General features: G+C 36.4%; 1 protein-coding gene across 2 annotated transcripts in view; it reads right to left on the reverse strand.

Moving 5' to 3' along the window:
• The window catches only part of EPHA6 (EPH receptor A6), a 501230-nt gene that overhangs the window by 464471 nt on the left and 11090 nt on the right, over positions 1 to 25669 (reverse strand). For both annotated transcript variants that reach the window (XM_014947321.1, XM_014947319.1), the window contains exon 2: positions 117 to 181. The gene's annotated coding sequence lies outside the window, so the exon portion shown is untranslated. The remainder of the gene's footprint in view (positions 1 to 116; positions 182 to 25669) is intronic.

Here is a 25669-nt window from a genome sequence, read left to right on the forward strand (position 1 = left end):
AGTCTATTCTGCTACGGAGAGAGCAAGAATATCCACCCAGGTATGATGGCCATTCACTTCCAGAGTGGCAGAATGCCAAAATCAAGACAATAAAACCAAAATGGTCAGTGACTTACCCCATTTAAAGGAAATGTTTTCCATCCCAGTTCTCCGAGGACAGCTGTAGTATCAAGTAACACAACTGAAAATGGAAAAAGAAATGGTATGTTTCCAGTATTGCTTGGACAAAACATATAAAGTACAGTAAAGTATTAAACGGGTATGATTTGAACTAGCCATATTAGTCAGGTATACACACTTAAAGCTATTAAACCAATTAAAATGTTGGGAGTATGGATAAACCCACAATCTAAACAGTTAGGCTTTTATGGCTTTTATTTCATTATCAAATGTCTCAGAAGATACAATTCAAAAAACCCCTTAATCTTTTGCAGAAATAATTGCCAAATCACAATGCAGTACCGATGCTTAATCATTATAAGGTGCCTGAAAAAGCCTGCACGTTTCTGGAATCCATTGTCTGGAAATCTAGAAAGTCTGCACATGGTCTTAAGCATTAAAGCAAATAAAATAAAGAAAAACAGAGTTTCAAAAGTAAGATGCTTTAAAAAAACAAACCATAAACTTCCTAGAAATTTAGTTATACAATATACAAACTATAGAATTCAAAAAGAACACAGAAAAACTAACAGCTTCAAAGTTGACATTTTAGCTGGACTATAACAGTGCTGAAAGCTGCTTACATACATTTTGCATCATTTCCACCATATTCATTTTGCTTTTTTAATACATGACAGGATGTGCATTATTGTACACTACAAAATGTTTCTGCATTATTTTAATGTTAAATTGCATTAGCATTTTTATTTTCACTAATAATGTAAAAATTATGCAGAACACAACTAATAGTGATAAGGAAGCTATCTGTAAACTAAATATTTAGTACATGAGACATTGTACCTACATGTACTACTGCCCTCTAATGGAATTGTTTAATCTGACCCTCCAATTTAAGAAATGTAAATTAGGATTTAAACATAAATTTAAGCATTGTATAGGGCAGTTTCCTATAATCATCAAGTTAGTGTATTCTGAACGTTCAATTCCTCCCTACAGTTAAAAAATTCCAGTTCTTCCTTGGGTGGTTAAATGATGGAGAAAAATGAAGCTAGTAGTTTGCAACATGACACCACTATCCTTACATTTGGGGTGTTTACGCTGTTGCCCACTGTCTTCCACCTCTTATCTGTCCAGACGATCAATGTAGAGCTATCTATAATGTGTTTCTATGAAGCAGTACATCAACATCATCATCAGAAGCCAGGTCATATTTTTTTGCCTTATGGAAAAGGCACATTGGCATGGAAACTGTATGAACTCGCCAGCTCACTAGAGGAAACTTGACCTAGCATCTTCCTTTGTGTTTAGCATCAGTGACAATTAGAGTTCCTCTATATTTGAATGTATGTTGACTTTTAACCTGAAACTGAAATAGTCTTATCAGCAAATTTGCAGTCAGGTAAAACAAGCTCAGCATTAACCAAATAAAAGTTTAATGATTTATTTGAAGAAAGTAATGACATTTTTAAAAGAATATTCAACAAAGGGGAGTATTCTGCTTTCCACCTCTTCACCACTTCACCAATTTATGAAGCTTTGTGACTAACTTGAAGATAAACATGGTTTTACAAGCCCTATTTTACTTCCAAAAAATGGAATCACTAACCCCACTGAGATTACTGCTGCCTTCTGCTTACTTACAAAGCTGTGATTTACAGCTGTCATAGTATCTTCTGTTTACATCAGGCCATCATACTCTTTTCGAAGAGTCAGAAAGTGTCCTCCTATTTGGCCTGTGATGCAGCAGTTTCCTATGTAAAGGTATAATGTACTGGGGACCTGTCACCTCCAAAAACAATTAAGCTATTAGATTTAGACATTTCCTTTTCATTGAGAAGACAGAATACTCAGCTGGCTTCTAAGAATACTTCAGTTCACTTAAACATTTTTTTCCTTCTCTCCATCTCTCCTCCCCTCCTCTCTCCATCCAGCAAACATGGATTATTTATCAATATACTTGGTTTTCAGCTGAAGTTATATCTTATAAAGTGTTATTGTAATTAAATTTTAATTCTTTAATACAGAATTAAATAATAATAAAATGAAAACCACCATATGTTACTGCTAAACCTAGATTTGCAGGCAGAAATTAACTGTTTCTACAAACAGTGTTGGGGCTTGAAGTGCCATTTCAGTTTCACAATTTTTGTGGTAGCAGAATCATGATTTAATAAACATCATCCAGATATTCAAAACTAATATATCCAAGGACAAGCTCCAAAATATAGGAAGGAAAACTAATTCATTTCTTCAGTGGAGCCTGAATTAATTAATTCCTTGCCTGATTTAATCAAATGCTACTTGAAAGCTCGAAGTTATACATTAAAAAAATTAAGAACTAAAGTAAATTCATCACTAAAAGTATGCTAAGTTGAAATTTAGTTGAACTATAATCTAATAACATTTCTTGTATACATTTACCAAGCAAACCCATCAAATAACTGAGCCTTCTTAAAAATACAATTTTTGAGACATTTAACATACTAAACATCTTTTATGCTCGCATAAGCTCACCTATATCCACCAAATCTGGTAGAAACTTAAACTGGAGAGTTCAATCAACCAAACAACTACTAATCAGAATTTGAATGCTATCACCTTCTGAGTCAGAAATGAAAATCATAAAAATTGAGATTGTCTTTCCAACAGTACTCATACTACAGGGCATAGAATAATTATCAATCAAAAATGTGCAAATAGTGGCAGATAAAATAAACATTTATGTTTACAGCAAAGAAATACAAACCCCAGTAAAGTGGTGAAATCAACAGGGCCAGCTATAAAAGTGAGGACATGGGTAAGGTAAAAAAGTAAAAAATCCTCACACACTTCAGTGATTTGGAGATATCTACATGATAGACTTCAGTGGGGGACAGAGATACCCAAGCTATCTTTAAATGAGGTAATTAAGAAGCAGTCTATCCCCATCAGCACAGACCTGATGGCAGAAAAATTGTACTGCCAAGAAGCCTCCAACTCCCAGCTCCTTGAAAAAAATTCACTGATAAAAAAATCCAGAATAAGAGGAATGTCCACATGTATACATCTGAATTGCATACAGGAATGAACACTTCTCTTCTGACTGCAGAATAGGGAAAGTTTCTGAAGAAATGGAAATTCACATGCAAAGCAACTAGAAAGAGTTGGTGGACAGTACACATATGATGCTTAAGATGAGAGAAAATTCCCTGAAAAGTTAATGAAAGCAGGAAGCTATATTTACTGACCCTTGTCCCTATGTTTACTTATTTATAGTCCTCTATACGCCATAAAAAATCCCATTCCTCTTAAAAAAGAATTCATGCAAAGTGGCCTTTATAGACAAGCCATTAACTACCAGGATAAGCAGAAGAGTGTGTCTCAAACTACTGTAGTTCATATTTATGAAAAAAGCTATAAATAAATTGGTTGCAACTAAGCAATGTTATTGACATTTCTGACATCCAATGTCCCCTTGTAGCAGCCAGTTTTCAGAGGTAAATGTGGAGTGTAAAACTTGCAGAGTAAACAAGAGTGAAAGAGTGCAGGTCTGCCCTTACAAAGTCATGTCACAATTCAAAATGAACTCAAAAATTCTTTAAAAAAATCTCTTTGGATAAAAATAAATCAGATTTAGCACTTGCATGTCCTTACTTAAATAACTGAGCTAGGAATACTGTCACTTGCCCAACAATAATATGCAGACTTTAACATACAGCTGTAAACCTATTGTTTTAGTATACTACACAGTTCAGACTTAGAATTTAAAAGTGTTTAGCTTTGTCTTCCAGTACATACTTTAATAGATATTACATTATTATAACTCATTATGCCATACTGAGCTCCAGTTTTCTTTTTTTTGGACATATCTTACACTGCTATTATTAGAATTTACAATTGAAATTAATCTTTTCAGAGGTTTTGCCCGGTCTTGAGGGAACTGTTTTATTTAAAATTATGATGAGCAGAGCTCCGAGGACTGACAGCGTGGAATTTTAATTCTGATTTCAAAATACTGAAGATGAACTCTATAATGCTGTCTGTACAACCAAGGAAAAAGCCTTCAAAACATTCATTTCACCAGTTTCTTTTCTCCTCTTCTCTCTCTACACATCTCCAGACAGTCTGATCTAACAGTTTTAAATGAATAAAGGATTTCAACCAATTTGCTTCATGGAATCATAGTCCGACATCAAAACAGGCCATCAGATGACGCAGCTTAACTTCCCACTCATTGTGGACTAATACATTTCACTGCTACTTCTCTACAAGCCAAAGATTTGCAAGGAAAATAGAATGAGAAACAGACATTAATTTCTTAACACAACACTGGTAACCCGGGGAGCTGCAGAAAAATACCAGTGTGGAAAAAAAAACCAAGAAAAAAATGTCAAGACTCAGAAGAAGTCAACTTGGCAAGACATAGATCAGCTCACTCCAACACATCCCACCCAGATGACAACTGCTGGGCCAGCAGAGACTCGCCAAGGTGCCTGCACTGGGAACAGCCAGCATTTGGTGCTTAGCCTGGCAGCGTGTTTGCCCTAGTTGTCTGCTCTGTGGCTTTGCCCACAAATGCACGCCTTACACTCAGGAGCTACACAGGTTCTGTGATGTCTCTCCACTGCACTGGGTAAAAGATCTCCAAATAAAAGATGGAAAGTTTCAGTAGCTTCCAGAAGGGTAGGCAGTCATGACAGAAGATACTCAGAAACAGTCAACACTGGCACAATTATTTATTTTTCCTCTGAGAACTTACTTATTGACTGCAATCACTTTATATTTATAATACAAACATACAGAGCTTCTAAAGTCTCTCACTTCCAGCCCCCAAGAGAGTTGTTGCTCTTTTCTAAAGTGTCTGCGCTTCTTTTCAGGTTTTATGGTCTTTTTAATTTATAAAAATAGGATCACCTGCAGTATTTTGAAACCATTCCTTCTAACAACATACATTAAGATAAAGAACTCTGCCTATTTTTGTATCCTGTTTATATATCCAAGGTCACATCAGCCTATTTTATAGTGCAGCACTGCACTGATAGGCAGTTATTAGTCTATCAAGATCACTGTCCTTTACAGAATCACTCCTTTTCATCATTATTTTTCAGTTTGGGTTGCATTTTTGTTCTTGAATGTACAAAAATCCATTCATTTATATTAAAACAAGTTTAACTTTGAAGGACTGACCTTTACTAAGTAATAAAGGCTGTTCCCTGTCTGCATATCTTCTTTCTTTTACTCACTACTCTTTCGTCACCTATTGATTTTATATTTATTTCCATGTTACTAATGAAAAATGTTGACCAGTTAGAATTTTGAATGGAGCATGAAGAATACCTCAGATTCTATGGTTAAAGAGTCACTGAAAAAGTACTTTTAGTACAGTTTTTAAAATCCATCTTCTAAAAAATTTGGTAAGCTTTTTACTGCCAGAACACATTGTGATATTTTGTCATACTTCACAAAATCGAAACATATTACCTCTGTGGCTTGTCTGCTTGAGAAAGACAGAAAAAAGAGGGAGATATGCAATATGCAAGTTACCTTTGGCAATTAACATGTAATCAACTGAGAAAAAATATTTAAATGCTTGGGGTTTTTGACCAAGCCTGTTTTCCATAAAACAAATGAACTGGCATTCATTATAGACATATCAATTGAATCCTTTTCCAGCATTTCCATTATTTTGCATGTAACTGCTATCTGGTTTAGGCAAGATTAATGAGCTGCAGTAATAAAGGATGAAGAGCAGCTGTCTAGATAGCAATTCTGCCAGGAAAGTATATAGGAGTCATAGCAAACCATATAGTAAACAAAGTATTGACAACACTGTTTGACTGAGATAAACAGGATTATAGCCAGCAAAATATATAGAGTAATCCTTCCCCTCTCCTCAGCATTTGTAAGCCTTTAGCAACAGTGCTATGTCTAGTTTTCAGTGCCTTGAAGAAATACCTGGGTGAGTTGCAAAGACACCACAGGAGAGCAAAGGGAACGATGAGATCTCCAGAAAGGCTGTGCTCTGGAAGGCCTGAGTGAACTGGAGTCATTTACCTTGGAGGTTAAATTAGGAGGACTACCCACTAACAATCTTCTAGTGTGTAAAAAGCTGTTTAAGGCAGAAGAGAGTAAGCTGTTCTCTATGTTAATGGCCAAAAAGGAAGAAGGGATTTAAATTACAGTAAGAAGAGTTTTATATTAAAGTTCAGGAAAATCCCTACTACCCCTACAGTTGTAAAGATGAGCGATAGTTGTGACTAATTGGGAAGCTGGGGAATCTCCACTATAGGAGGCTTTTAAGACACCTTCAACACCATCAGACCTGGTTTCTACACAATCACATGTTGCCTTGGGGCAGAGGCGGGAAGCTAAATGACTCCTCAAATCCTCTCCAAGGCTGTGATTTTTGTAAAAATCTAGTTACCTGGTTAATGGTGCTTCCTTTTTCTTTTCAAACCAGTACACTAACACCTACGGTCTTCCAATATTATTGAATTCCCTGAGCCCCCAAACTCATTAAATTTACCACCAGTAGCCCAGAGATCTCCTCTGCCAATTCTTTCAGGACTCTTGGAAGAGAACTATTTATGCCAGATGGGGAGTACTTCATATTCTTCACATTATGTGAATAGATTACTAATTTCTAATTTTGTCAATTCTGAACACCTTATTTTCTGCATCTTTCTAAAAATAGTTCAATACCATTCACACAAACATTTTTATTTTTAATACAACAGAGAAATTTCCAATATCCTGAGTGTTGTGAGACTTGGGCTTTTACTGAACACATTTAGCTTCTATTTTCAATTTTCTACACTTCATATATTCTAAGCTGTATTGACTTTCACATGTATCCTCTCTTTTCCATTAATTATTACAAGTGTTTATGCTTCTAGTTTCTGCTTTCATGTTACCTCTAATGTAGGTTGAACTGTTATCTGAAACTGGCCTTTTATTAATGGTCAACGATTTCCCAACCAAGAATTTTTAAAAGGAATTTCTGCTTTCACCTTTTTCATTTTTACCTTTGCACACTCACACAAACACACAATTAGAATTTTCCTCTAATGAACGAGAACTGATCAGAATAATTTTTCATGTACAAAACCCAACATCTAATTCATAATAAATTCACCTTCTCAGTATTAAGAAATTTGCAACATTATTAGACTGAGTGCAGTATTTTTTATGTTGGATTACTGCCTGTCTCTAACTCGGTGGTGTTTTACTCCCGGTTACATGAGGTCTCCAAGTGAGCATCTTCAAAAATTAATTCCCCCGCAGCACCATTTTTCTTTCCATACGTTACATACAGATGCTTAAGCAATAATTTACCCTGTTCTCTAATTTGATTCAGTCATCTGTTTCAGTCTTATTGTTCCCTACTACTACCTAGATAGATATAATTTAAAATACTGTGGCTCTGAGCTAACAAGTTAAAAACAAACACTAGTTCTTTTGCATAAAATGTCACACTACTCGCCTTTTTTTATTCAACCTTTTTTCCTAGAGAACCTTATTACCTATTTCTTAACAAGGTCATTTAAAAAATGAAATTAAAATTTATGTTTTTTGCTATATCATTTTATGCTGTCCTACACTTTCACAGTGCTCCTGCTATTTCAGAGTGAATATAATTATCCTTTCCTTACCTTACGTGCAAACATGCACATTCTCCTGAGAGTGGAAGACTGCTGTAATCCTACTGCTCCATCTCTCACCAGAATGTAAACCAACATTTTCATACCAAAAGCTTCAGATTTACATTATCCCTTTTCACATTGCCTTTCTTCCATTCTCACTTGAAAAATCAACATGAATACCTTTATTCTCATGTTGTATTATTATTAGCATTGCCAACCAGTGCAGACCCCTCAGTTTCATCAGAGTAACCCCACTGGATTATGTGTTAAATAGAAAAAGCAAGATGAAGCTCTGATTTAGTCTCCTCTTGTGCTTTTTTGGTGGAAGGTTTTATTGAATTTGGATTATGGAATGCGTATTTTTATGTGACCATCCCATGTAAATAAGCAAGATAAGTAAACCAAATGCTGTATTTTGTTCTTGCTACCTAAGATCCTAAGACATCACACTGAGAGATCTAATTTATGTAATTTTTTAAAATGAAAGAGTAATTCTTGTACCTACTGAGAGAGCTGATGGAGGCAGAGGCAATCAATTCCAGCTGTATCCTTAGTACTGTTATTCCACATACTATCAAACCCCCGAAGCTAGTAAAATGGAAGTAGCAAGTAATGGAATCTCTGAACAATATGGTATTTCATTTGAACAATTAAGTGGATAAGACATATTGAAGACCAGAGCTGATTATTATTAAATATCACTTTTGCAAGCTTATGTGTTCCTTTCTGTTTGCAACTCATTTGCCAAATATTTGTTTTTTCAACCCCATATACTTTTCAGTATTCAGACTTTATGAAGATAGAAGGAAGAAATAAGCCACTTTCTTCACAAATCATTCAGATTTTTATATTCGTTATTAATGCTATGTAATTGATCCATGACTGTATCATCACATTACTTTAGAAGAACACATCATGAACATCACATATGATTATATTCGTAGAAAGGGAAATTATATGAACCACCCACTCAACTTACATTTGAATGACCAAAAATGCAATTTTACAATTATTTCAAAATAACAAGGCATGTAGCCATGGTAGAATTAAAAAACCCCAGAGATTCTAAACAAATAATCAATGTGTGTTTCAGCAACTTCGAAGTCTCTATAAAAAAAGTTAAATCTGAATCAAACCCAGCAATACTTGACACTTAATCTTCAACAAGTAGGCCAAATTCATTTTATGACTTCTATAGCACCAAGGGATTAAGGTCTTTTACCGACATCTTCTAAAATTTTGTAAATGGTCTACTTCGTGTCTAAATTGTTATAATAACTGTTGAAAATATTGTAAAGTTTGCCAGACATTCATAAAAGTTTGCCCTTCTGGAGAAAGCCTTTGGCTTTTATATTCAGGGAAAAATAGATGCCTGTCCTTATGTATTATTATGTCTAAATTGTCTTTATCTAGAAATAACTGTTGAAAATATTGTAAAGTTTGCCAGACATTCATAAAAGTTTGCCCTTCTGGAGAAAGCCTTTGGCTTTTATATTCAGGGAAAAATAGATGCCAGTCCTTATGTATTATTTCAATAATAAAAAGACCGTAATTTGAAAAAGCATTTTTACTTCCTTCTTAATGCCACTTTATTGCAAAATAAGCAATTGCAATACTTTAAACACCTATCAAAATGCACTGATAAGCAATTATTATAATTTACAATTCATAACCTGTACACAGCCTTTTGAACATATACGTATCTTGTCACACCTTGACTGTAAATGATGTGAGTGATACTTACTTTTTTTCTTTTTAATTTTAGGATGAAGAAATATTTGAACAAACTTAAATATCTGTTTTATAAAGTTGGAGCCTAAGACATAGTAAGATATAAAAACTGAAGTGGATAGACTTATTTGCAGGAAAAAAGAATCGTTGTACCTAAAAGAAGTAATAGTAAAATTTTGTACTCTGTTTTTTTCCATTATTTTTGTAGCCACTTTTAATAGTACTAAAATTACTTAGAATAGTGCTAAAATACTTCTTAACAAAAACAAACAAACAAACAAAATAGAAACAACTGATTAATTCTGAAAATTGGTCAGTTATGCCTAGATGCTCTTGTTTAAATGAAGGAGTTTTTCTGTTTAGACATCATTAACAGGCAGAGTTCACTCCTGAAGTAGTCTTAGAACAATTAAAAGAGAGACCATTTGGCCAACTGCTAGCCTTTACAATTATTTAAGCCAAGGAATGAAATCTTGGTAGCAGCTTTCTGTACAAAACATCTTGTGAAACTTACTTCTCTGGATTAAAAAAAGAATAACCAGACGAATGAAGGAAAAAGAAATTACATTTACGGCTGTTTTACAACAGAACTGAGGAATGACTTCCTGCTTTATCACAGAATCACCTAGATTGGAAGGGACCTTGAAGACCATCTAGTCCAACCATAAATAAAAAAAAAAAAACCAAAACCAACACTAAACCATATTCCCGAGCACCATGTCAACTCATCTTTTGAATAACTCCAGGAATGGTGCCTCAACCACCTCCCTGGGCAGCCCATTCCAATGCTTGATAACCCTTTCAGTGAAGAAATTTTTCCTAATATCCAACCTGAACCTCCCCTGGTGCAACTTGAGGCCATTTCCTCTTGTCCTATCGCCTGTGACCTGGGAGAAGAGACCGACACCTGCCTCTATGACCAACAGCAGGAGCTTCTCATTGTGGAGTGTACAATAATACTTATAGAATACCAATAGTATCAATATAATACCTCCATTCCAATGCAACTGTTTGTGCTTTAATGGTTTTTCTGCACAGGCATATATCACCACTCTGATGGTGAACATCTCTCTAAAGCAACTTAAGAAAGACAGAATTGTTTAAATGCTTATTCTACTAGGATAACACATTGACTTTCTTTTTTCAATATCAAAGCGCTGCCTTATCACACAACTTTAATCCCTATTCATAATACAGACAAATATTCCAAAGAAAGAGGCGAAATTAAACAACTTATCAGACACAGGCAGGTAACACCAGTCAGTAAAAGATACGGCCTTTCCCAGTAAAGCAGGTTCGTTTCATTTCACAAATACCAAGCAGAGCCTTGGGAATCAACCTGATACATTCATTGGCATCAAACAAACCAAGCATGTAGAAAATATATCTGTCAGTGAAGAAATACATGACATTTTCTGCATTGAAATATTTCTGGGATAATGTAACACCAAATTGCTCACGGTTAAATCTTAACTATGCATCCTGCCACTTAGCAGGTTGTTTCACCCTAAGATAACTGTAACCATTATGTACCATGAGGTCTAATGTAAGTGTTTGCTTCTCCAACGTGAATCTTATTCACAAGCACAAGAAAAATAAAATTCCTGAGGTAAAAAGAAAGCATATTCACATCTAAAAGAAATGGGTTTACCTCAGAAACACATGAAACCCCAAGTTTTCCTCAAGTAACTGTGGAATAGATAATGAATAGGTAATATCCTACCTCTCCTAGCGTATAGCAGATTTTTCCCCAAAAGCGGTGTCAAAGTGATTACAAAGTGATTTAGTTGAACACTGCACTTCTAAATAGGGGAATAAGACAGGAGGAGGATTTCAAATCCACATATCAGTCAGAAGGAGGAATTCCTGCATTTGCAATGCATCAGAAGGGGCTGAGCACTTCGATGTCAGCCCTGCAGGACAGGCAGCAAACACAGAACTGAAGAATAAGAGCCGGTAGGTAGAAGCAGACTGCTCTACTTTAATGGACTCCTCACAAAGAATGAGACAGGAAAAAAGGGGATTTAGGTACCAGGGAAGCAGTGTGTTCTTAACCACGGACTTGGTTTTCATTTCCAAGATACTCCCTTTCAGCAGGGATTCCTGTTAAAATGAAGTGAGCTAAATTAATGTTGTTCACAGGCCCACAAGATAACACCAGAGCTGGTTTATGTTACATAGCTGTATTATCTTCCTAAACTTTTGGTTTCACATGTGAGGTAACTGGAGGTCGAGAGCTAGCCCTGTTAAAAATAGGAGTTGCAAAATTATGATAGAAGCCCAGCTGCCTGATGAAATAATTTTCATTCAGACTTGAAAAAGCTAATTGATATTCAATTCACCATCATGTTCATGTCAACAGTAGATTATTGGGCAGATTTTCCTAAATGAACATGAATACCTGACAGTTTTGTCAGCTCTGTTTATTAACCTGAGTATATCTTCATTAGGGAAATTAGAAACAAGCGAAATTCAGACAAATGGATTTATCTTTCCTTGCACTGGTAAAGCATAAACGACTTGTGTGTTGAAGTCAATTCTATTAGTTTCAGACTTGGTTTGTGGAGTCAGGATGCTAGATTTAATATTGTCCACTTTGCTGCCAACCTTTTCTATTCTGCATTCTCACAGGCATTTGCTTTTACATCTTTTACTATAGTAGTTTTTTGAGTGGTGATAAAATGAACTAAAATGTTAATGTAACAACAATCCATAAGTGAAAAAAACTATTGCTCCTATACTCTGCATTTCTTAGGATGTCCGTTTCAAGGCAGGTAGCAACTCTCCACAAGAGTTCATGCGGATAATCAAACCCACTCCAGGCACCCATTCTTTCTTGGGCTGCACTAAACTAGAGAGACCTAGCCTTTCTATAGGTGAAGTATGAAATGGTATTCCAAGGGTTTGTTGTCTTTGTCCCATGCATAACTGGGAAGGTTGGTAAGAGGTGCATTGGACCAGAATCAATACAGACCTTTTCCACAACAGTCACTTTAAGGAAAGAAGTTCTGAAGAGGACAGCTGATAAAGTGACGAATGGGGACTGGGAAGACAGATGGCCACTGCTTACTCAAGTAGTTACTTAATAACCATAATGAAAAATTAGCTGTTTGGCGACTCTGAGGAACAGAATAGACAGATGTTAGGCTGAAGCAACTAAAAAGAGTTCATGCTTGACTGGCAGCATGGCCCTGTGAAGAGCTGTTTGAGAATCTCTAGCTCAAGAACTGAGGCAAGGGACCAGTTCAGGCTTTATGGCAGGGCCCTTGAGGGTGCGTGTTCTTGTCAGTGCTTCAGACTGCTCCAAAATTCAGTCAAATCAGATGCGGGAACAACAGTCAGGGAAGCTCTAGACATGAAACACAAAGGCAGGCACTTCTGCAGTAGCACAGACCCATCCACTGAAACCAAAGATTCTTTACTACTCTCTCTGACTTCTACTACCTCTGTAGTTCAGTGTAACTTCTTAACACTAGGCAGCTAAACAGGAGTTTACCTACACTCACTCCCTATTTTTACATCATAAAATGAAATGAGGTCATTTCTCTTTTGTAGGCAGAAAAGCTACAATACAGAAAGCAAAGAGTTCATATCACTCATAAATCGCAGATCTTGACTACCCTGCTTTTCCAAACTAACAATAATGCTAACAAAGTGGTACAGAGGGTGGAAAAGCATAGCTGTTCAATTCTCATTTGTTGCATTATTGCAGTCTCACTCAGAATTTATCCACAAGTCACATGAATGAGCCTCCCTAAGTGACAGGACATTATTATTATCAGAACTAGGCCAAAGCCACATAAGCAGGATGAAGCTAGTATTTCATACTCGAATAAAAGGACATCCTCCCTGATCTACCTAATGACCTAAGAAAGCAGTGACATACAACGGATAGGGGAGGGCTATCAAGCCTACATTTGTATTTTTTCTGCTTTTTAAAGATGATGTGATTAGTAATGATTTTAACTGACAGCAGTGAGGACAAGTCATCAGTAGCGACACAAACCGTGGACATACCAAAGCTGAAGCAGTCATGACTTTCAAAGGTGTCAACACGCTCAAGCAAAATGATCAGTTTTTCTCCTTTGCTTTCTGAAGTGGCATCTCATTTGCTTCCTAAGTTATCTACTTTAGAAGTGAAATACAGTTGGCCTCACTGCTGTAGTCTGACAGTGACCATGATATACAGAAAAAGAGTTTAGTAGAACTCATAGGAAAAAATCTTCCAGGAAGGAACACAAAAGGCAATTCAAAAAACATGAGGTTAACATTTGGCTATATTCAATGTTTTCTTTTTTTAATGTGGAGCCTCAAAAATATACCAAAGTAAATGCAACTTACTAGAAAGAAGAGTTGTTCCACTCTTAACAAATATTCCCAGAGATATCCTAGGTTTATGTTCATGATGATAAAATGTTTCTTATCTCCTTTGATTAAATATCCACACAGCCAGTCAGTTTAATGTTTTTTCAGCTTTGTAATTCTCTCTTTCACTGAGTCAGTCTGTCACTTCCTCCACTAGCTCTTCATTTATAATTTATGGTGTCAAGCACCAAGCTTTCACAGCATGAACATTTTACAGGTGCTAGGTCAGGCTGTCAAGCTAAAGTACATGCTAATAATTGGTAGCTTTGAATATCTCTGTCTCTTTACCTACAGTGGAACATCAGCATGAAGGCTCAATTGTTTTTACAAAATAATCAGGTTTGCAATACTTTTAACGTTATCAACAAATAAATATACAACATCCTGTCATTTATGCGACAGGAAATAAGTTTTGGCTATCTAACCAAAGATGAAATTGCCTTAAAAGATTGGACAGGATGGAGTACTCACCTCTACTGTATACAGACTTTGAGCTTTGAATGATATACTTTTAATGCACATACACGGAGATTAAAATCTCAAAGATAACTGAAGAGCATAAAATAGATCTGAGAATGCCATCATTCATGTAGTAAACTGGCATGCTTGGTTGGTTGAATAACTGGTCCCATATTCAACAGTACAGTTACCCTCTTTTTTTCATTTGTGACTATATGATAATCTAATTGGAGAAAATAAGCTCTTTTTTTCCTGATTTCACATCAAGAAGAGAAAGTAAAAAGACTGCTTTGCCATATTATTTTAGGATTTTTTCAAGTTTTCTAGAGCACAAGAGGTGAATTGCCTATGACACAGGGAACATTGTTCAATATATCTCTTCCCAGTCCACAGCTCTTTTAACACCAGCAGAAAAAAATATATATTGGAACCTAATAGCACAGTACTAATACTTTTTTAAAATAAATAAACAAAAAAAATCCTGCTAAAACAGTGTAAAGTAAAAACAGTCACTTCTGATATGACTGAAAGTAGTCTTTTTGGTAACAAGGGGTTGTCATATGTAACATGCATGGAGGTGGAAAGCATTTGTGAGACTTCCACGACCTGAAATGAACATGTCTTGGGCACAATGATTTGGCAGGCACAGCGTTGCATCACTACTGCTGGAAATACAGTAGCACTCAGTGACTTAGTTCAAAGAACAGCTTCAAAGGGCTACTAGAGGCTTAAGTGCCTGTTATACAACCCAGTGATGCAAGGGGAATGTCACTGAGGATCGCTGGAGCGCTGCCGAGGGAGTTTGAAGGTAATGCCAAATATAGACTATATGAGACTGCATCCACACTGTTACTGCAAAATATAGGAACCTTTATATTTGAATTATTAATGCAAAGGTATTGTTTGAATTAAAACTTGCTTTATAACATTTTTCTACAAAACTTTTTTTTTCCTCTTTTGCCATTCTGTCTGAAATGAGCCCAGAAAATGTGAGAAGGGGACAAACAGCACCAGGACTGTGGAGACAAATTATTCTATTAAAGGAAAAATAGGGAATAATTTTTAAACTATTCTTTGCTCCTACCTGAAGATTACAATATAGTGAAAATGCTGAATTTGTCTGGGAAGGCTATCCAGTATGTCATAGAATCATAGACCTACAGAATGGTTCGGATTGGAAGAGACCTCTACAGATCATCTAGTTCAACCCTCCAGCCACAGGCAGGTACACCTTCCATTAGAGCTGATTGCGTAAAGTCCCATCCAACCTGGCCTTGAACACCTTCAGGGATGGAGCATCCAAAACCTTGCTGAATTTCATGAGGTTCATATCAACATATCTAAGTATCCAGTACATATGTATCTATGATCTAGTGTTAAAAAGCTTTTACCAACACAACAAAGACAAACCCTGAAAAATTACTACTGCCCCTGTACTTCTTCCCAAAAGAGTTTGTTATACATAAGTACTTTGAAAAACACTTTATGCTCCTCCTTTAGGAAATTTTGTAGCTCATAAAGACCCCCTCCTTTAAAGCCCCAACATATGCAGTTCCATAGAATCTTTTGTTTCCACCTTTCATTGAATATTTTACCAGATGTAATTAAAGCACAGTGAAAACTGGGTTGTAGAGTGACCTACTAGAAATATCATCAACACAAGTTTTTAAGTTCTGCTAATGAAGCCTTCCAAAACTGCATGTTTTGCTATTCTAGTTTCTTTTAAAATAAATATAATACAGCGTGGTTAGAGAGAAGAGAATGGATTGAGTGGGTTGGCTAGAGCAGTAAGACAATGAACTTTGCAAGAGCATAATGTAAATTGATGAGGCTAAAAGGAAAAACAGTCTGATGGAGGTAGTGCTTCAGAAGGACCAAAGACTGATTGAGAAATTTGAGAGAGAAATGGTTAGCCTGAAGACAAACGTTTGTATGGGAAGACTTAGTGGAATGAAAGAAAGAAAATGTGTTACACTGAACAGTAAAAAAATTTCACAACAGAAGACAGAACTGGGGTTGTAGGAAAACACAGAGACTGGTACACAGTCAGGAAAGACACTGAAAAGTGATAAAGGATAGAGGGGCTGTATGGTGAACACTGACTGTTAAAAAGAAATGTTTACTATTCTTTGCACATCAGGAATGATGTACAAGTTGTAAAAGGGAGGCAGCTAACAGGTTTTTGCACATACATGCTTTCATTAAGACAACTTGTCATCAGAATTGTATATAGAATCCAAAATATGTCATCAGTAACTGATTGATCTAAAATTCTAAATCACAGTCATTAAAAATGTGACAATGTACAGGACAACTGAAGCTGTCTTCCCTTCTTATTTCAGACTGTGTGATAGAGGCCTGTCCGCAAGAAATGAGGTTTCATTTTCAGTTATGATAAGAGTTATTCTGGAGTAAACAGTATCCTCAACAGAGTTAGCAGACATTAAATTAAACTGTTGAATCTAAGTACAGTTTCAGGCCAAACTTTTTTTTTACTTATATATATTTTTTTCTCTACCTATAAGAAGGATTAGTGAGATCATAATGAGAATTAAATAAGGAATGAGATAGAGAGGATCATTGTTAAAATGAAATATTTTAGGATGAAAATCAAGCATACAATTATATCCCTAGTTAAAAAAGCAACAATAAAGGGAGACGATAAATATGTATTCAATTTTAGATATTACACACATTTCATAAACCCACATTGATCTCAGGCCTCTTTTCTTATAAGAGCTAGCTACTGCCATACCTGAGCAATTTGAAATACTGTGCTTGCTACTCTCACTTTCCCACCTGTTCAAAATCATTCTCAGACTATGAATGTAACACTATCTCACGGCAGGTTTCTCTACGCTCTACATGAATGCAATCAATTATTGTTTAACACTGTTTCCCACCAAAAATAATGAATGCCTTGATCAGAATCTCAGTGTGCTTTTTGATTGTCCACAGTCCCTTCATTTCCACTGCTTGCTCTCAATCAGAACAAGTGATTTAAATCTCATACTTAATTTAAAACAGATGAAGGGGGAATTTAAGATGTTTCATTCATGTAAATGCCAAATTTGTAACAATGAATATTATCTTTTATATTGCTATACAGCTTAATTTATTTCATCTAAGAGCAATAAAACAAGAGTAAGTACTGAGCGATTCTAATAGCCAAGCAGAATCAAATTATGGAAGAAAAAGCTGACATCTGAATTATAATGCATTAAGGTAAAATTACAGCTAAATTTGAGGATAATTTCATTCAATTTGACTTTGAGAATGCAGTACATGTTCAGCCTTATTTCAGTATTATACAAACTGAAAACTGTTTTAAATCTACAAAAATTATGAAATATTATTTGTGCTTTTATAGTTAAGATACCATTAAATTACTACTTGTGTGGCAACACCATACTGGTAGCGAACATTCTAGCTTATAATGTACATTTTGTTGTACAAATGTCAGAAATAAATCTGGGTTAGGAAACTGAAACAAGTTGTAGAAGTTTTTAGCTGCTTTAAATAGAGAGCAAAAGAGGTGAGGAAGTGCATAAAAGGCATACTGTTGAGACAGAATTTAATTGTGCAATTCATAGTGTAATTCCTTAAAGGTTAGTCACGACACTGATCTTATTTAATATTTAAGTAATGTCCTTGGCCAAAGTTCATTTGTTCTATGATATTTTTTCATGGGAAAGTTGGGAGGCATTGCCAACACAACCGAAGGCTGTAACGCTGCGGGGGCTGGGGGGGGAGCTACAGGGAGAGAAGGAATGATTCTTTGTACCCAGCATAATAAAGAAGGGAGGACATTAAATACAAATCATAAGGCAATCCAAAGGGAGCTAAGGAGAATTTCTTTTATGAAGTGGGAGCCAAATAGATATGCACATATCAGCTGATGACAAGCCAACCAAGGACCAATCAAACGACTCGGGAATGGAGAGACAAATCCCATCACAGACAGTGCCGGATATTTCTAATAAAAATACTACTGTTGCACTAAGTAGTAGTAGAACCTCACCAGCAAAACTGTACATGGTTCTGGCCACCTTTGTTCAATAAAGAATAGATTAAAACAGCATGAATAACAAGCAAAGGCAACTTTAACTGTCATAGAGATCAGCCATCTATTGAATAAGCAGTGAAAACAGCATGCCAAAACCCAAAAGAAGAGATACAACTCCTCCTACAAGAGTGTAGTTGGATAAAAATTGAGAATGGAAAGATGTTCTTAAGCTTTGGGAAAACACCAGCAGAAGAATAAATGAATAAGTATTGACCGCCAATAAACGTCGCTTATAAACGTCTTTCAATTTGATAGCACTGACGTTCAGAACCACCTTCCAATGGGGGGTAATAAGCGAACATCACTTAACTAGATTTAAGATGAAAAGTAATCACTTTTTTATACAGCATCATGAGAGGCATTTGCTTGTGGTAACAGGGGTCTTTCCCAATCCAGTGTTCCAGTTACAGTCAAGAGAGCCACTCGATGCAGTGTAAACAGTCTTAGCATACACCGCTAATGCAAATACTACTTCTGCTGTCAAGAACAACCAAAAAATAACTTTCAATGCCAGTAATGTTTCAGTAAAATATTTTCCTCACCTCAAAGGAAATTAAGCCACTTGCTCAATAATAAACCGACCCTTCATTGCTAATTTCCTTCTGTCTTCCAAGGCCAATGGTAACTTCTCCCCTCCAACCCATTTCCTTTTGGAACACAGTAGTTAAATAATTCTTGAACCCTCTTCACAGAACTAAAATATAGATCTTTCTGAACTACTGCATTTATTGTTAACATAAGTCTCCAAAGGACATAACCCACATTATGGACTAATAGCCTGTAAAACTGAATTTTATGAACTGTAGCACTTTTGAGCAATAAAAATGGAATCAGTGGACTCAAGTTGGTGGCATTTCTTCCCTACCCTACACAGGAATGAATTAATATACAAATATGCACGCTTACACACAGAGATGATGTGGTATTGAACAAATTATTTGTTCATCCCAAACTAAACTCCAAATTTTGTAAATTAGAACATTCATGTAAGAGAGAGCCAAAAGAACTTGATTTTTAATCTTGTCTTCCTTCTTCTTATTTTCTTCTCCTCTCACAAAAAACATACTGTTCCATCTTATTAGCTGAAAAGGGATAGCCCACTACTATTTAGAAGCTTTAGTCATAAATTGTATCACTTTACCACAACGAAAATCATACTTATGTTCCTTACAGCCGCATAAATGTTTATTTCTGCACAAAGAATACTACCTCCATGAAGCTGACCAAGAAGAACCTTACGTTATTCACAAAGCATTTCACATCAAAAATATTTAATTTCATTTCATAGCTTTCTCTTACTTTAAAACAGATCAAAAACCTTCTAACATATGTTCCATGTGGTAAACATTCCAAACCCCAGACATTCACAGCAATTTTTTTGTGTGTGCTGAATAACTGTGAAGTCAACCTGAGTTAGTACCTGGAAGCTCAAATAATCAGGTCACTGTATTCACCAATTTGGTGTAATCCCATCTCATTTTGACATAAGAACACCAGATATCAGAAAAGAAAGAATCCCCTAGGTCAGAGTCAAGCATCCACAATCACATGTAAAAGTTTAAATACATTAGTGCAAAAGAAAAAACACTCAATCACTCTTTGCACAGCTTGAATAACAACTCACTAACTTTTTATTTTCCTTTCCTTAACACACTATCAAAAACAAGACCCTTAACTAAGCAGATGTATTATGAAGAATCCATCAATAACAGAACTTTATTTTTTCTATTTTTTTTTTTAAGCTAGAAGTCCTTAAGAACCTGATAAGCAAAGTATATTACACGCTACAGTGAAGGAAAAAAATCTCCAACACAAGTTGCTTTGGCAGTCCTATACAACCTGTAGAGGTAGAAAATTCTCATCTGCTCAGATGGTGGCAATTGGTTTTACTCTGAGAATATGAGCAAGACACACAAACCTGTCACCTGCAAAGAGGTTTTCCTTATAGAATCATCTAGGTTGGAAGGGACCTTTAAGACCACCGAGTCCAACCATTAACCTAACACTGACAAAACCACCACTAAACCACATTCTTAAACACCATATCTACTGTCTTTTATATACCTCTAGGGATGGTGACTCAACTACTTCCCTGGGCAGTCTGTTCCAATGTTTGATAACCCTTTCAGTCGAGACATTTTTCCTAATATCCAATCTAAACCTCCCCTGGCGCAACTTGAAGCCATTTGCTCTTGTCCTATCGCTTGTTACCTGGGAGAAGAGACCAATCCCCACCTTGCTACACCGTTCTCTCAAGTAGTTGTAGAGAGCGATAAGGTCTCCCCTTGGCCTCCTTTTCTCCAGGCTGAACAATCTCAATTCCCGCAGCTGCTCCTCATAATACTTGTTCTCCAGACCCCCCACCAGCTTCCTTGCCCTTCTCTGGACATGCTCCAGCACCTCAATGTCTTTCTTGTAGTGAGGGACCCAAAACTGAACACACAGTATTTGAGGTGTGGCCTCACCAGTCCTGAGTGCAGGGGGACAACCTGGGTTGTTGACCCAAGTGCAGCACCCAGCAGTTGGCCTTGTTGAACCTCATACAATTGGCCTTGGCCCACTGATCACATCAGAACACTTCACTCAACTCCAGTATTCACTTCAAACAATTTTTAGTGTCTCAAAGGCAAAATAAAATTCCTACAATAGAAAGTGAAAAAAACCTAAAAAGCTTCTGCTTAACATCAGAACCCAAACAGACAATTGTGCTCCACTGTCTTTCTCTTCCATTCCCAGCCTTGGTATTGCTTTGATACACTCTAATATTGGTAACATTCACACTATCAGCATGGTGTGGTACATGTCTGGTACTTAGACCTGATTGCTGTGACACAGCAACTCCAGTTCTACCCATTCCCTTTATGTCTTTTATATAAAGCAAACTTTGCACTTTTGAATTACAATGTATCTTTAATTTTATTTACATAAATGAGTGCAGGCCAGATGACTTGTTTCAGCCATCCTTGTTTGCCAATAGACAAAAAGTATGCTGGTTTCTGCTGTGAAAAAAAATTTCCTACTTGGGGATTTTTTCATTCATTCCTACTTCTAGAATTTCAGGTTAATTAACGGAACCTCCCAACTTCATGAAATAATCTGATTCCACCAACCCTGACATATGTAGTTATTAAGCTCAGTGGGTGATGATAAGGAGGCTGCACAGAACACTAATGTAAATTTTCTGCTAACAGAGCATGTTGTCAACTCCTTTTTCAAGGTGTGTGTACAGGTAAAGAAGACACTTAGGTCAGACATCTCAACAGGGTTCTGAAAATTAATTTTTTCTCAAAAGGCCACATTTCACTTTCTATTCAAATAACATGGAAATAATACCGACAGCTAAGGAGAGAACACAAAGAAAATGACCAGGATCTATATTAATGCACTCAAGTCCCAAGTCGTGACTTAGCAATTTTCTAAAAATCCAGCAACTGTAGTGAGCTATTACCTAAGAATCTTTTTTTTTTTTTTTTTTTTGGTTCTCTGGCTAGATGCAAAGATTTGAAACCATCTGCCACACTCTGCAAGACAAATATAAATAAAAAGAACTCTACTTCAGGCTCTAACTCACAATATTTGGAAGTCTGGGTTTATTAAAACCTACCAGTATATGCATTTGATTTCTGTCACCAGCCTTGGCTTGGCATCATTATAGTATACTAGATGTTATAAAACTCCCATTCCCTATGGTGTGCCTTGTGATACCTTCTTCAGTCACAGTTGACCTAGAAGCCATTGTGTTTCTCTGGGGCATTGCCTTACAGTAATAAAATGAATACATAGCATGTATATTCATTATATGATTATTATCTCACTAGCTTTGCTCTTGGTTTTCTGCTCTGACACTCAAAACGGTCCAGCTGTCCTTTCCTACACTTCCCTTTAAGAAAGTCACAGTGCCTTTCATTGACACACAAGCTTGTTTCTCTTGAATCTGCACACTTCAATAGTGCCTAGTAAAATTACATCCTAGCTGATTCCTCTTGAAATGATCCTACAGACCTGACACAGTGCAGAAATATCTGAGAAAACACTGATTATTCACAGCTTCATTTTCACCAATGTAGATTTTGATGCTGAAACTATTTATCAATTAAAAATGGCACACATTGACCTATGCCAGTCCACACACAAGGATTAAGAGAACAAAATGGATGAAAAAATACAAACATACTATTATTTGGGGTTTTAAATATCATTACAGATTTACAATTCAAATGAAAAGGTTTAACCCACTCTCAATTTCTAATCAACTTACTTTCTTTCTCCACAGATATTCTTTGCCTGTCCTAGAGGTCACCTTGTCCAATCCTCCCTGTTCAACGAGGGCCACCTAGAGCAAGTTGCCATTGCCCAGACAGCTTCTGAATATCTCCAAAGAGGGAGACTCAAAATCTCCCTGGGCAACCTGTGCCAGTGCTCAGTAAGCCTCAGTGTGGTGTTCCCATCACAGTGTGGCTAAGAAACACCAGAGTGTAGTGTTTCTCAAAACACAAAGTGTTTCCTGATGTTCAGATGGCTGACTTCCTGTGTTTGTTTGTGCCCATTGCCTCTGTCACTGGGCACCACTGAAAAGAGCCTGGCTCTTTCTTCTTTAAACTCTCTCTTGTGTATTTATATACAGTGATAAAATCCTCTCAAGCCATCTCTTCTCTAGGCTAACAGTCCCAGCTCTCTCAGCCTTTCCTCACAGGAGAGATGCTCCAGTCCCTTGATCACCTTGTGGTGCTTCACTGGACTCTCTCCAGTATGTCCCTGTCTCTTCTGTACTGAGGAGCCCAAAACTGGCCACAGTACTCCATGTGCAGCCTCATGAGTGCTGAGTAGAGGGGAAGGATCACCTCCCTCGACCTGCTGGCAATACTTTGCCTAATGTAGCCAAGATACCGTTGCTCTGGTGCCCTCACCCAACTCCTTGCCAGCCAAGCTGCTTTCCAGCTGGGTGGTCCATAGCACATACATTCCTCAGGATGGCAGCGCAACCCTCTGGCGTATCAGCCACTCAGTTTTATGTCAATAGCTATTTTGCTGAGGGGGCACTCTGCTGCAAAGGAACTGATCTCTTCAAATTGCAAAAGTGGGTTTTAAATAAAAATACCAAAAAAGTGCAGATGCCAAAGAATCTTCAGTTCTTGAGCAGTAATAATAACACGCAGTTATTTTCCAAACTATTGTTTGTAAAAGAAAAAGGTATTTATTGTAATTGGAAGGCAGAGAGGCAAGGTTAACAAACCTCTTGGGACTTTTCAGTCACTTTTACTTACGAAACGGAAAAGGCTTAAATTTTTGCAAAGGCCAATTGGGTGAAAAGATCAAATTGGTAATTCTTTGAGGGAGGTAATAGTACTGTTCTGCATTAAAAAACTAACTAGGAGGCAAAATGAAATAGGAATAAACAGCTAGATATTGTTGACAAAAACTACATAGCAAGATGAAACAATGCTCTATATTGGGATCACTGTTTGATACATTTATTAACCTGAAAAGAAGTAACTAAAGACCATGATCTTTGTTTTCTTCTCCCTTAGAAAGAATGCAAGTTGGGTACTGGTATGCTTAAATTGCAGCACAGTAAAACAACTGTATGGAGGAAGGTAGGACAGAAAATCAGTTCATAAATTATTTTGCACTCATCTAAACATTCAGGCAATTCAGAATTTCATACAACAACAACAAAAAAAATTAAACAAATTAGGTTCCACATAAGACAAACTAGATTATAAAATATTCAGCCCTCCAGGCTAAAGCCTGAACAATCAGATGAGCTATATGGTAATTTGTTCATTAACCTTTACAATGTATGTACCATGATCCACCTGAAACAAGAATGGAGGTACAAATGCAAATCAGGAAGAAGACTGCCTGTTGCCACTAAATTTTAACATTATCTATGTGCAGTTCTAAATGTCAACATGTAATCAAGCCTAATCTATTATTGATTTTCTTTTCTGTTTTCAAAATATCCATCTGTGGCACCAATTTCAATCAGCTTTTATTTCTTGAGGCACATCTCTCAAGTATAAAATACATCTATTGGACTATAGCCATTAAAAATAATTCCCTAATTTGCTCTAACATAATGGAAACCCACTAATACTAAAGCTTCAGGACATTACTTAAAATCAAAACTACTTGTTACAAAATTAGTAAGGAAAATTATTATTAGTAAAGGCTAAGTATTACTGGAACTTTTGATATACTGTGGCAACAACAGGTGTGCCTTGAGAAAGGAACAAAATGGGAAACTAGCTAAAAGTGTGACCTCCATTCTAACTATGGTTATGGCTCGTGTTACTTAAGTCTCTCATCTGGCAACACAGTATTTTGCCTTTCCAATGTTTTACAAACTAAAAAATTCTGTGTCAAACCCTGTGTTTGAAGTGGACTTCTACAAAAAAAAATCAAACAAAACCATTCAAACATTTCCAAGAGCGAAATAAGGGAAAATATGTTTTGCATCTTTACTTAAAGAACACTAGCATTTCTGTGATTTCCAGCATCTTGATAGACATTCACTGATATCCTTTGCTATAAGTTCACATTTACCCAATCAGAACATGTTCACTACAGTAATTTGAAATTTTGGCACTGCCAAAGCTTATCCATACTTAGTGCATTCCATCTTTTACAGACTCTGCGTATCAATTTGACTGTGCTGATACTGTTACCACAGAGCAACGAAGCATACTACATACTAAGATTGAGAAGCTCCACAAGATGGTCCTTTCATTGTATCTTCTGGCTTCCAAGTCAACAAGTACAAAAAGCTTTCATCTGTATTCTCTCATCTCATTCGAGCTCGGAGAGAGTGGAAGTACAAGGAAGAGAAAAGGAAGACAAACATCCCAAACCACATGCAGCAAAATGAGGAATGGAACCATGAGAAAAAAAGGGAAAAAAAAAGTTTTGGGCACTGATGGACAGGAGCCATCTAGTGAAAGAATAAGGTTAAGAAAGGTAAAAAAAGGAAAGAAGGCAAAGGACAACTGAAATGATAAAAAGAGCCAAAGAATGGGAGGTCATGACCATTAGAGCTTTTATGCAACCTAGAGAGCACAACCCTGGTATGCTACCTGAAAATTAGCTTACTTTACTTGCAAGTTTCAAAATTCCTTTGCTGCTTAACATAATCTACTGGCAAGGTGCATGGCTTCATTACCGTCTAATGCTTATGCCATGCAAGATGTCATCTCTCTTGCTTTAAATAATTCAGATCATTTAGTAGAGGATTACACTGTCAATCTAAATAAACCGTCATGCTATGTGAATCATATGTAAAGGGGGAGAGAAAAAAACATTTTAAAAT

This window comes from Calidris pugnax, unplaced genomic scaffold (assembly GCF_001431845.1).
Source record: "Calidris pugnax isolate Ruff unplaced genomic scaffold, ASM143184v1 scaffold95, whole genome shotgun sequence".
NCBI classification, from domain to species: Eukaryota; Metazoa; Chordata; class Aves; order Charadriiformes; family Scolopacidae; genus Calidris; species Calidris pugnax.